Consider the following 13424-nt stretch of genomic DNA (forward strand, 5'->3'; position numbering starts at 1 on the left):
ATTTGTCCATACTTACACTATATTATCTCTAAAATTTCACATGTAACCTGTAGTAATTTTTCATAAATATACAATAATAGTAATAGAAAATTCAGCTATAAGCTCAAATTTCTATATTGATGTAAATATAATTCTAAATCCCTTCTTATAATAAAAATTGAGTGATTAATCTTCATGCAGTCCTAGTCCAACTCTCTTTATAAATATAAAGATAAGACTATCATTGCTCCTAGAAAAACCTGCAAGTGATTTTATTGGTAACATCCAAATGACTTTTAAGAAACTCTTCTTTCTAGGTAGGACAAACATGGAATGAAGTTGATGAATTCACTACAATGTATCTTTCCTTCTTTTCTTCTCTTTTCCGTGGTTTTAGGGTTTTTTTCCCCCCGTCATTAAAACTGTTTAAAGAATGATCAGAAGCAATGACACAGGAAATGAAGAAAGTTATATTGGTCAGAGTAGATAATTATTTAAAGAAAAATAGCGTCATGTAAAGTTACTTTATCACTGACTGGGTAAGGAAGTTGACTTTACTAAAAAAAAAAGTGGGGGAAGCAAAAGAGGTTTGATAAATGGATGCAATCAACTATAGATAAATGATCACAAGGATCTGACTTGTTCACTTATGAGCTTCTGAGGAACATTTAATCTCAGTGAAGTCTGCCGAGTTTTTCTTTGCTTTTGGTCAAATCTTTATATAATTTATTCTTTCCTCAAACACAACACAACTAGTAAAAGTGAACAAGAATACAAATTAATCATTTAGTAAACAATTTGCAGAAACACATACCCACATAAACACTTTTCTTTTTCTTCACTTACTACAGGTATGTCATCATTGTATTGTTTTCCATAACATTTTTTTTTATATTTCTACTGTTTTAACAATGAGTAAATAGAATAACCAGAAACTGTGAAATGAAAGTAACTGAGTTCTATTTCTCTTAGTTATTATGATATCTCGAGCAAATCTCTTCCTCTATGAAATGTAACCTTCGTTAAGTCGAAGACTAATGAAAGGTAATGTTTGTGAAAGCAGTTCGGAAGCAAAATGCCGTGGTGTTAAGTCTGACAGACCAAGTTGTGAATCTTTCCACATGTGTGATGCCCTGGGCAAGTCATCTTTTGTTGCCGAGTCTGAATTTTCTTGTGAATAGTGATCATAATGCTTACACTATTTGCTGTGCAAAGTAAATGTTTCATGCTTAGATCAATGCCTGACATAAAATATGGTCAATAAATATAACTTTCCTTTCACCTACTTATTAAAATAAAACATACATTTGCCATCACAATTTACCAGTTTTTATTCCCTATATTGAAATACAACTGAGTTTAATAGTTACATTTAAAAGTTTTTATATAACTGTTGCTAGGTTTCAGCATTAAACCATAAGATTTCAAGGAATATTTAAGCATAAAAGAAGATTTAAAAAATCCAAAGTCATGAACTTTATTTCTCACTATATTTCCTTTAATTTTAAAATAAAAAAATGAATCTTTACTATATTAAAAGACAAATATAGTTAATGTAAAATATTTTTCACTAAATTATATATTCAAATAAGATTCATTGAGAACTTTCTATGTTCTAGTCTTTGTCCAATGTCAATGGATTACAAAGAAAATTAAGAGCAGTTCCAACACTCCAAGGATAAATGGGCTCTTTGGGGACACAGTAAGGTAAACAAATATTTGCAGTAAAGTAAGAAAAGTACTGCAAGAAATGTGTACCCACTGTTAGGAAATACTGACAATTGAATGACTAATTGCATAGAGCTAGAGAAAACTTCGTAGAGAAATGGACATTTAATAGATTCTTCAAGGAAAAATTAAGAGTGCCTCTGATGGTCAAAGGAAGGAACAAACAGGTGAATTATAAGCAAAGTAGAACAACACGTGTAAAATCTGGTTGGATATTACAGCATGCTGTTGTCATGCACAGAATGCAGAAAACAGATGTAGAGAGAAAGTACTGCATACATTTTTGTTTGAAGTTAAAAATTTCAACTTTATTCAGGGGTATCATTTACAAAATGTCAAGTATCAACACAGTTTTCGCTACAATCTTAAATTTGGAAAGAAATTTAATAATATTCTTATTTCCATTATCTTATTCATTAAAAAATTTATCATTTTTATATATGAATAGTGTTCTGCTGAATTATTACTTTCCTTTTCCATTTTCCTACTTTGCAGAGGAGAAAATAATCTAGTATTTAAGACCATATAGTTCTGTCCCTATTTTCTATATACATTAATCATTATCCGTTAATTTCAGAAGCATCCATTAAAGACCTTCTGTGAACAGGACATTGTGCTGGATGCTAAACAAATTTTGAATCAAAAGGAATAAATTAAGATAAACAGAAGAAAGCCATAAACTGGGAGAAAATATTTGCTAATCACATATATCTGCTAAGGCACTAGCATCTAAAATACACAAAAAACTCTTAAAACTCAGCAATAAGAAAGAAACAACCCAATTAAAAAATGGGCAAAAGATCTGAATGGTCACCTCACCGAAGAAGTTACACAGATGGCAATAAGCATATGAAAAGATGCTTAACATCATCTGTCACTAGGGAAATGCAAATTAAAACAACTGGATACCACTATACAACTATTAGAATGGCCAAAATCCAAAACACTGAGGTCACCAAATGCTGACAAGAATATGGAGCAATAGGAACTCTCATTCAGTGCTGGTGAAAATGCAAAATGGTACAGCCATTTTGGAAGAGAGTACAGCAGCTTCTTACAAACTAAACATAGTCCTACCATAAGATCTAGCAATTGATCTCATAGGAATTTACTTAAATAAGCTGAAATCTTATATCCATACATAGACATGTACACAAGTATTTATAGCAACTTTATTAAAATTGCCAACATTTTGAAGCAACCAAGATGTCCCTCAATAGATGAATGGGTAAACAAACCGGTACATCCATAAGATGAAGAATTATTCAGCAATAAAAAGAAATGAGCTATCAAATCCACAAAAAGACATGGAATAAACTTAAATGCATATTGCTAAGTGAAAGAAGTCAGTCTGAAAAAGCTATATACTGTATGATTCAAACTATATGACATTGTGGAAAGACAAAACTATAGACACAGTAAAAAGATTAGTCATTACTAGAGGCTTGTGGGGAGAGAGGAGGGATGAATAGGTGGCAGACAGGAGATTTTTAGGGCGTCAAACTATTCTGTATGATATTGTAATGGTCGAGACATCACTTTAGGCATTTGTCAAAAAGCTCATCACATCACAAAGAGGAAATTCTAATGTAAACTATGGGTTTTAGTTAATAATAATAATGTACCCACATTGTTTATCAATTGTAATGAATATATCACCCTCATGCGAAATGTTAACATAATAAAGGAAATTGGGAGTGGGAAGAAGGTATATGGGAACTCTTTACTTTCTGCTCAGTTTTTCTGTAAATCTAAAACTACTTTAAAAAATAAAATCTATTAATTAAAAGCAATTGATAAAAAAGAAAATAAAAAACATAGTTGAAGAATTTCTGGAAAACAATAAAAATGAAAACATTGTACAGAGGAACATTTATGATACACCTAAGTCAATACTCAGACAAAAAATGTAAAGCTTTAAGGACTTATATTGTTTTAAAAATAAAACAAAAATAGTAAGCATTTAATTTTTGAAAATTGAATAATAACAATAAATACAATAAAGATAAAGCAGAAGAAAGGACTTAATTATGAATAAATATAAAATGAATTAGCAAAAAAATACAGCAGAATTAATATTAATTTATAAAGCTAGTTCTTCGAAAAAAGAACATAAAAAACACAAACCACTATTTAAATCAAGGGAAAAAAGTAAGGCAATCAAATGCATAGAATAAAGAATGATTAGAGGGGAACAAAGTTCACAGATAAAAATATCACAAACCATGAGAATATTTTTCTGGATAATATTCAAATAAAAAAATTTAACACCTACATTAAACAGGTAATTTTAGAGGATAATAAAGTTTACTAAAATATATCTCAGAGAAAATATAAAGTTTATTAAATTGACTAATTTTCACAGGAGGAGAAAAATCTGCACAAGTGCTACACACCACATTAAAAAAGATGATAGACAAATAACATAACACTAGGAGTAAATTATTTCATAGACAAATAATAACAAACCTCTAACTAATTGATAATCCCATGCTAGTCGAATTATACCATAACATAAAAATATTCTAAATTAGTTTGTAGATATCAATGAAAAACTTTTACAAAAAGATTGACAAAACTTAATTGAATTTTACCAAATAGAGATTTTTTCAAGATTTCAAAGATGTTTCAATACTAGAAATTCTGCTTATATAGAACATCAAATTTATAGACTTATAGAGAAAAACCATATGATTTCTCTATGAATGTTGGAAAGGCAGCTGGCCAAAATCAACAACTCTCCTTAATAAATACACTCAATAGTACAGAAGATCTTGCTTAATTTTTCTTAATTAATTAAGATGAAGTTAAAAATTAAAAAGTACAAAAACATATGTATAACTGGATGCACTTTAAATAGGAAAAAATTTTATAGGAGGCTATCACAGCATTTAACACGGAGACCTAACCTATCCTGCAGGTTTGAGAAGGTTTGCCCAAGGAATTGATGCTTGAATTGAGATCTGAAGGAAAAATATGAGATAAAATAGGGAGACGGGTGTCCCAAGCACAGAAAACATCATGACTGGTAGCTCTGAAGACAGAAGGATCATAGAAAAAGAGTTAATTGAGAGAAAAACAGTGTACCTGAAGAGCCGACAACCAAAGAGATACTGAACCAAAGAAGGATGTGGAAGTAGAAAGGGGAGGGGAATGTCATGGAGTTTTATGGGGAACTCAGGAAGTGATTTGATTAGAAGTAGAAGATTTGACTAGCTAGAGAGAGAGGCTCGGTAGAAAAGAGATTAGAAATTGGCAATGTGATGGGAATAGGCAAACGGACTCTCAGATTAAGTAATATCGAGAACAGAGCTTCTGGAACTTGAATGTGCAATCAAAACACATGACACGTCGAAATGTAAATTCTGATTCAGTAAATCTTGGGAGAGGGCTGGGGTTCTGCACTTTTATCAGGCTCCCAGATGAGGCCCATCCTGCTGGTCTCTGGACACACTACACATTGAATAGCAGAGTTGTAGACTGCAGACCTACAAAATTGTGACATTTGAACTAAATTTCTCTGACTACTAGTCCATTCTGTTGGATATTTGGAAATATATCATTCAGTGAGATAAATCAAGTAATGAATGGGAGCAGATATTAAGGGGAAAAAATGGTTCTCTTTTAGAGTTCTTATTACAGAATTTTCTTTGATCTCTCCTCAGACATTTTTTTTTAAATTGCCTTACCCGGCAAAAACATATTTCTCTAACCACTTTTCACCAACAGAAAAGATTTTCTTTCTTTTTTTTTTGTGAGGAAGATCAGCCCTGAGCTAACATCCATGCCAATCCACCTCTTTTTGCTGAGGAAGACTGGCCCTGAGCTAACATCCGTCCCCATCTTCCCCCACTTTATGTGGGATGCTGCCACAGTATGGCCTGACAAGCTGTGTGTCGGTGCGCGCCCGGGATCCAAACCCAGGCCACCAGCAGCGGAGCACGTGCACTTAACCACTACACCATGGGGCCAGCCCCAGAAAAGCTTTTCTATCCAAAAATACATGAGATTATATTAGATGCAAATGTGTTTTAATACTGCTGCCACTTAAATTTTATTTTCTTTCTAAGTTTAGAAAGGACATCATCCTTACAACTGAAAGGACATCAGTTCATTTTTGTGTGTGTGCCCTATGTCATTTTATAGATTTTCCTGATCCATACAAAAACATGTTTTAAGATTTAAAAGATACTTTTCATAATCATAATCTGTAGGATAAGTAAAAACTATTAGCATTACCACCTGTAAAAGTATATATTTCTGTAGATACTCTTTCATTAGCTAATTTGTTAATTGGTTTATTGTTTGCATGTATTTCCCTCTCCAGAATAGTATTTAATTGACTATTTTTTCCCTAACATTTATATCGTGGCCATAAGAACATACTTGGTATTTGAGAAAAAATATTCGTTACATTGTTACACGTTATTTGAGCAACCACATCCTTGGAAATGCTCCTAGCTCTTGGCCCTCAAACAATCTGGATGCTTTTATACATGGAAAAGAGCCTAGAGAATAAATCAGTAGTTGGTTTTTGAATAACTTGACACTTTCCATAAGCAAAGCATTAGACCACCCGATTTATAACTTCTGGATTTGGGATACTTAGAATGCCCTTATGTAACCACCAATTAGAAGAGGCCAACTATCAAAAAACATACATTCACAGGAATTCTTTGCCTTGTTTTGCCTCACCAGAAAATTAAATCCATCCAATAGGCTTAAGGAGCAATGGCTTCCTTTGTGCTAATCAGTGTAGGCAGAGGCGTACAATGTCATTCTGTCAAAAATAAGCATCATTGCATGATGGCCTCAGTGTTCTTATGCTGTCCAAAATGTAAATGATTATTCTACATATTTCATCAGTTAGTTTTCCAAAATAAACAGTGTACAGTGGATTACTGGCTTGAATTATTTATGGTAACATCATCTTATATCCTGATTGAAATGCATCCTTTATAAGCAACATATCAAAATAAGAGAACTAAAGGTTACCCCTGGGGATGTTGTATTCAAATAGAAAAGTAGCTTCAAGTTTTCTATAGCGACATTCCTCCTTTTAGGATATATTTTTTGCATTTATTTTCCCCCATAGTCACACGCAGATCTTTAGTTGGTAGACTCTTCAGGATGAGATTAAATGGACGTAGCAAATTTAAAAGCCTACTGAGATCAGGCAGGTAATGAAAAATAAATGAAGAAAGCTCAGAAGCAGAAAAACAATAACCAGTGGTTTGGGACATGTGAATACAGCAACAAAAATATGTCCTAACTACGACGAGCAGCTGCTCCTCAGCCCTAGCCACCTGATATCACCAAGGAATGTGGAGTTTTTTAATATATCATCTGGTTTTCATTTTCTTAAATGCTGAAACAATATGCTTTTAAAACCTTTCTGGTGCAAACAGATCTATTTGTGGACTAGTTATGCATTTTTATTTATAACTTTGGGTTTTTAAGTCCTCCACTTTGAAAACTTAGTGATTAATTTAAATAAATTGAACCATTCTTGCAAACTCATATTTTAATGGTTTATCTCTGTATCTTACTAAAAATAGTTAACATTAATTGTATTCTTACAGAGTGACCATTACCATGCTAAACTTATAGAAGTCAACTCATTTCATCCACACAATAACATGGTAAGTAAGTGCCATAGTCACCTCCTTTTACATCTGAGGAAACCGAGGCATGGGGGTTCAATGTTTTCTCCCAAGGTCACCCCCAAGTGTTGGATATGAAAATTGGAACAGGAAGTTAGTCTTCAGAAACAGACTTTCTGTTTCACCTACCCTTTGTGATACAGGTTGCCTCAATTAGTGTACACAGTAGATAGATGTACCTGTATGTATAGATCCAGATGTAGCTCTATCTGTCTATCTATCATCTACCTGTTAAATAGAATTATGTGTTACACATATCTACTTTTAACCAAGTTTCTTTTCTTAAACTGCAAACAGATATTGCCTTTTTAAGTTACTTTCTCAAACTATTATTGTTTCATCTACATTTGTTCATCTACGATTTTCCTTTATAATTCACTCTTCCTGACTTTGTGCAAGTTTTATCATTTGAAAAGTCTTTCCCTAATTTTTCTCCTCTTTGCCCTTGTATTCATTACATTATTCAGCCTTCTCAAAAAACTTCCAGATTAAATCTACTTCACTATGATTATGCTTTTATTTTCTTTCTATTCAGAATGCGTGACCCATATAATTTATTACTTTGAATTATAGTATTTTAAATGTACTAATGCCAATCAAATGTGTTTATGATGTTTAAAACATAGGTTTTAGGATTTTTTAAATCAAAAATCAACATTTCTACTTCTTTCTATTCATTTTCTTTCCACTCTCTGAGTAGCTAGCCAATATCAGAAACACATTCAAGTCATTTAATAATTGCTAGTTAAATGGAGGAAAGAATGAACATTTGAGGATTGCCTAAAAAACTATGAGAGGGTCCTTTTGATCTAAACATGACACTGGCATCTCCCAGGTATGCCAGAGTTAAGAATGTAAGTAATGTCAACAAAAATTTCTTTTATCTGCATAATGTTTGGTTTTCTGAGCAGAATCCTAACGTACTTTGAGGGGTAGGCCTGTTGATATCACCTGGAGTATATGATAAGCAGAGAACTAATTTCAAGGAATGAATGCCACCCTAGGAATCCAAATGCCTAGGAATCCAAATGACCCATTCCAATGTCAAACCATGATTTTTTATATTTGAGTTCTTAACTCCCTTAGCTTTATCTCCCTTTTCTATGAAATTAAGGATTTGAGTACACAGTCTTTAAAGTGTCTTTCAGTTTTACACTGTTATAATTTATCAGTCACAACTTGCTGCCTCAGTAGGCTCAGGGATTCAGCTTCAACATCTGCTAGGGGTATTCTAGCTTTTAACATTGAGCATAGGTTAGGTCTACAGGAAAAGTGGACAGAGGTGTTAATGAAAATCAAGTTGAGAACAAGAGAAGACAAAGGCAATTAAAACTCTCAGAATTTGTTTTAATAGTTTTCCTTTGCTTTTCTCTCTCTCATATACTATACCAGCTCAATCTAACACTCTATCCTTTTTTCTTACCTTCATGAAAAGGAGGCAAAATATATTGACAGAAGAAAAAATTAAAATGTTACTAAGTGGAATTGTCAAAAATCTCACAACTACCTGGAAATTTTAAGAAAGATTAAATTAGTTGTCAATTAATTCATTTGTCCAATGTGTAAGTCCTATATAAGCACCCTGGCTCTTGGCGGGTGAAAGAGGTGCTTATTCCTCAGGAAGCCATGAGAGTTTCCGAGAATATTAAATTTTGTCAAAATCGACTATTTTAAAATGGAGTCGGAGCTGCCTTTCCAGAGAAACTGCCTTGCTGTCTTGAACCTTGGACTGGGCCAAAATGGCAATTGTTTTACAAGCACTTCTTTGAGAAGTCAGCAGGAGAACAGATATCCTGATCACAAAGACTGATAACTGTGGACTTTCTGAAGATGGAATCAATAGTCAATCAATGTTTAACCAAGACTAGCTCTCTGCCTCCAACTCAATTAAGATTCTTTGTACTACAACCTTCCTTCTTTGCCTTTAAAAGCCCCTGACTTTTACTCCTTAGTGCAACACTATTTAGGTTTCTACCTGAATCTGTGCTCCTCAAATTGTAATTCTTTGATCCCACATAAATGATTTTGTCTCTTAAACTAGTTTTTGTTTTTGTAGGTTTACAGTTTCTTCCTCTGACAAATAATTTTTTCAATAATGTAATACACTTTAGTTCAAATTCCTTTCCTAACATTCAGATACTCACTGCATTTTTTGTATTTTTTACATATACTTCCAAAAAGTATGAAAACCCAATGTCTTAACAAAAGTAATGATTTCCATTATATCTTTAGATCAATAAAGATCCAGCCAGGAGACAAAAAATATACCAGTAATTTAAACAAGGAAATTTTATTACAAAGAATCATTAACTTGTACAAGTATTTAACTACTAAAAGAGGTAAATGGACTCTAAGTAGTCCAGAATTAGCAAGAGCAAATAAATGCATTATACTGCCACTAGAGAAGGATACTAGGCAGTGAGGGAAACTGAGGACATGGAAGAGACTTCTCCACCCAAGGCTGAGATTTCAAACTCTTTGAAGAAGGCACAGCTACATAGAGACAAGGGGTCTGCCAGTGGCAAGAGCTTTCCAAAGGACGTCAACCAGTGCTGATCTACAGAAACGGTCTGCCATTGTCAAAGGAGGTAGGAGGACGTGAGCTTCTCTGTAGAAGCAATCTGCCCTTTGGTGAGACAATTGCCTGAGGTCGCAGGTGGACCTTCTCTAGAAGCAACCACATACTTGATAGTCAGTTGCCTGATGATGGATGGTGTTCATCTGTAAAAGCAGCCAGCCAGGAGGGAGAGCATGGTTTAAAAAAAAATGTAAGGGCACTGTTACTGTGAAAGACACTGAGGTTAGAATTGGTCTGCAAGGGCTCATGAAGTGACAGCTGCCAGGCGTCAACTCCTGCACTGAATAAAATATGGAAACAGCACACAACCAGAAGGGACAGGCGTTCTCGCCGCTATCACCCCCTTTATTCCTAGGGGGAAAAAAAAAGCCTAACAATGCACCAGCTAGAATGGCAGAAATGTGTACAGGGTCCACAAAACAGGGAAAAGAAGGTTGGATGTGGAGCTGAGAGACTCTAAATTGATATCTGGCCCAATCTTTTACCACTGAACACCTTTCCTTAAAAAATCTAATATATAATCCCTAGGGTTTACCAGAGAGGGAATCTGGATCAGAGCTTTATTCTACCATTTACTCTACCATTTATGTTCCTCATTTGAAATAATCTGGAGGCATGCTGGAATCATTTCGATACCATAAAGGTATGATGATATTGTCAATTTGGCTGAAGATAAGAAATCTGTGTTTAATTGATTTCAACCAAGTATTTTAATAAAATGCTTATTTTGGCAGCTTCAGATACCTCAATAAACAATAAATTCTGTGTACATATGGCTTTTTAAATTTCTTCCCAATACATGTTTATAGTAGTAGGGATATAGGATTAGAAATAGGAAAAACATGTATATGTGTAATAAAAAATCACTTCCAAATACTGGAAGATTTTAGCCTATATTCTGGTCTTGTTCTCAAGAGATTAAAATTAAAGATATTGATAACAGAATTTCAGATATTGTTCATTGCAATGTGTTCAGTCAAAAGAAGATTTATAAGATGCCCAGAGACACTAGTTAATTCATCTACTATTTCATAATTAGATAGTGGCAAATTGGCCTAGAATTAACGTCTCATGGTTTAAATCCTAGTTCTCTTTTCATATTGTCTGCATGAGAAAGAGTTAGTAAAAAATACTCTTCACTGTACCAGACTTCCAGAATTAAATAGCACTGCTTCTTAGTAGCACGGATACAGCGACATAAGTAAAATATTGCTTAAAGCCTCATGTTATGTGTATTTTACTTCACGTAAAGTATTTTATTTTAATCTAAATATATATGAAAACTCTATCTTAGAAGTCTATGAAAATTACCAGAAAATGTAACCTGATGAGGAAACATTTAACATACAAAAAAATCTGTTAAAGAGGACTTATAATATGCCAGGCCTATCTTCTAAAATTAAAAACCATCTCATTTTTTACTTTCTTTGCTAAATATAAGTTATTTGATCTTATTTTTACATTCCCTTGCAGATCTTAAGAAAATCATTTATCCCCTTCTTTAGTCGATGCAGAAACGGCAGGAGAAAATTAAGACTAATAGCACAATGCATCAGAAGCTCAAGAAATTACCTGAGATGTCTCTGCACAACTATGTGACAAATGCCACTAACCTCCCTTGCCTCCTTTAAAACATTTCTTTGTTTGATATAAATGATATAGTAGTCACTGGCTAAGGACAGACTGTGACCAGAGGTCAACCACATTAATGTAGCAGACACTCTATTCCTAGGATACATAATTTGCTTCTTCTAAAAAAAAAATCGACATATTCTGGTATACTTTAATCTGTCAGATTTCAGGGTCAAATAACTTTCTTAAAGTGGATAGGAACAATTTATTCAGGGTAAGCCAGTGCACTGGACTTTAAGGTAGAGTTAGCCTTTCATATTTTACAAAGTTTTAAAGTTATATTCAGATGGAAAATGGAGGGCTAGTGTAGAGTACGGGAAAGACATTTCAGGTACTGGATGTCAGAGCAATTTTTCTTCCAGAGAATATGCTAGACTTTCTTTCAAGAATAAGCATACTTGAATATGATTCAAATATAAAAACCAATTTCAGAGAAACATTATAAGAGCATTTTCCATTCCCTGCCAGGGCTGCACTTCCAGACACTTATGATCATACAGCATCAATGATCACTCTCTTTGGTTCATGTGAATTGGAGACTTTGAAGCTGAGGGAACTAAGGAGGCTATATGGATTTAGTATATTTGAGTCTAATATTGGCCAGACTTTAGGGGAAGAACAGGGCCCATAGCAACTATTGGATGCTATTTTTCCAGACTTCATTTGCTTATTCCTCCATTCACCATATATCTATTTTACAACCACAATGTGCCAGGAATTGTGCTAATACCACAAACATTTATATAGAACTGTGTCCTTGCGTTTATATAATTACCTGTGAAAGGATCTTTAGGAAAAGCTAGCTACAGGTAAATATCATTTTTCTCCCTCTGATCCAATCTGATCCCTCCTGATCTGGGTATTGGAACCTTCATAGTTGAAGCATAGATGCTTACCTAGATGCAGGCTCAACCCAGAAATTATTCTTAAGTCTGTCAAAGGTGTCAGCATAGCATCTTTTTCAAGAGGTAATTTTTGATCACTCATGGTATAACCTTAAATACTTCAACAGAAAGTTACAGAAATGAAGCCAATAAGTTTGATTTGTTCCATGCAGAATGTATTTAACGAAGCATTGTGATTGTAAATGAATTCTATCCATTATCTGCTTTTCCAAGTGGATGAAAAATAATATAACTTTCACCCTGTATGTGCCAAACAAAAGGTGCAATAAAAGATGGCATTGAAATATATAAGCTTTCTGACAACAGCATTAGTCATCTCTTACACACTGACCTTTCGAGTGGCAGGGACATTCAGTAAGCTGTTAGAAGGAGTTGGCATTTTCAGAAGCAATAAACCTCTTTAATGTCAGTCATCTGTTTCGCAGGACTACCGTCTCTTGACTGATGAGTTTCCAGTGACGTAAAAATCCACCCAGTGCTTTACTGCGTCTGCCTGTATTCAGAAGACACAGTGGCTTATTTCAAAGAGTTAATAATGATGTCATCAGCAGCCCCTAGACAGTTAATTATCTATAAGAAGACAATAGAAAGAAGTGATGACTAAGTTATACTCTTCAGAAATATGCACCAATGGGATACAGCTAATATACAAAGCAAGTGCTTCCATATTAATAAAAGTCCATTCTCAAGGGGCTTCAAAAGTTTAGAGGGTAGTATGTTTAAATTACGGTCTCTCTAGTTCAATGTCAGCTCCTAATCTTGTTTTTGATTGAAAAGGAAATAGCTTTCAGCTTTTATCTTTATTCCTATTTACCTTAAAATGCTCAAACACTTGAATTTAATGAAATGGATTAATGATGGGCAATTGGACTCTTCCTTCCTCCTCTGGCTTATCTGAGCAACTATCCATAGTTTCCATTAAAACTTTTCTAAGCTGGA

The 13424-nt window shown here is 33.8% G+C and overlaps 1 long non-coding RNA gene across 1 annotated transcript in view; it reads right to left on the minus strand.

Annotated features, from left to right (window-relative positions):
• The window catches only part of LOC147916419 (uncharacterized), a 164486-nt gene that overhangs the window by 13285 nt on the left and 137777 nt on the right, over positions 1-13424 (minus strand). Inside the window, exon 2 of the long non-coding RNA XR_015552900.1 lies at positions 12817-12978. This is a non-coding gene — a long non-coding RNA (uncharacterized LOC147916419). The remainder of the gene's footprint in view (positions 1-12816; positions 12979-13424) is intronic.

This window comes from Ceratotherium simum, chromosome 8, assembly GCF_057802395.1.
Source record: "Ceratotherium simum simum isolate JZ-2026a chromosome 8, ASM5780239v1, whole genome shotgun sequence".
NCBI lineage: Eukaryota > Metazoa > Chordata > Mammalia > Perissodactyla > Rhinocerotidae > Ceratotherium > Ceratotherium simum.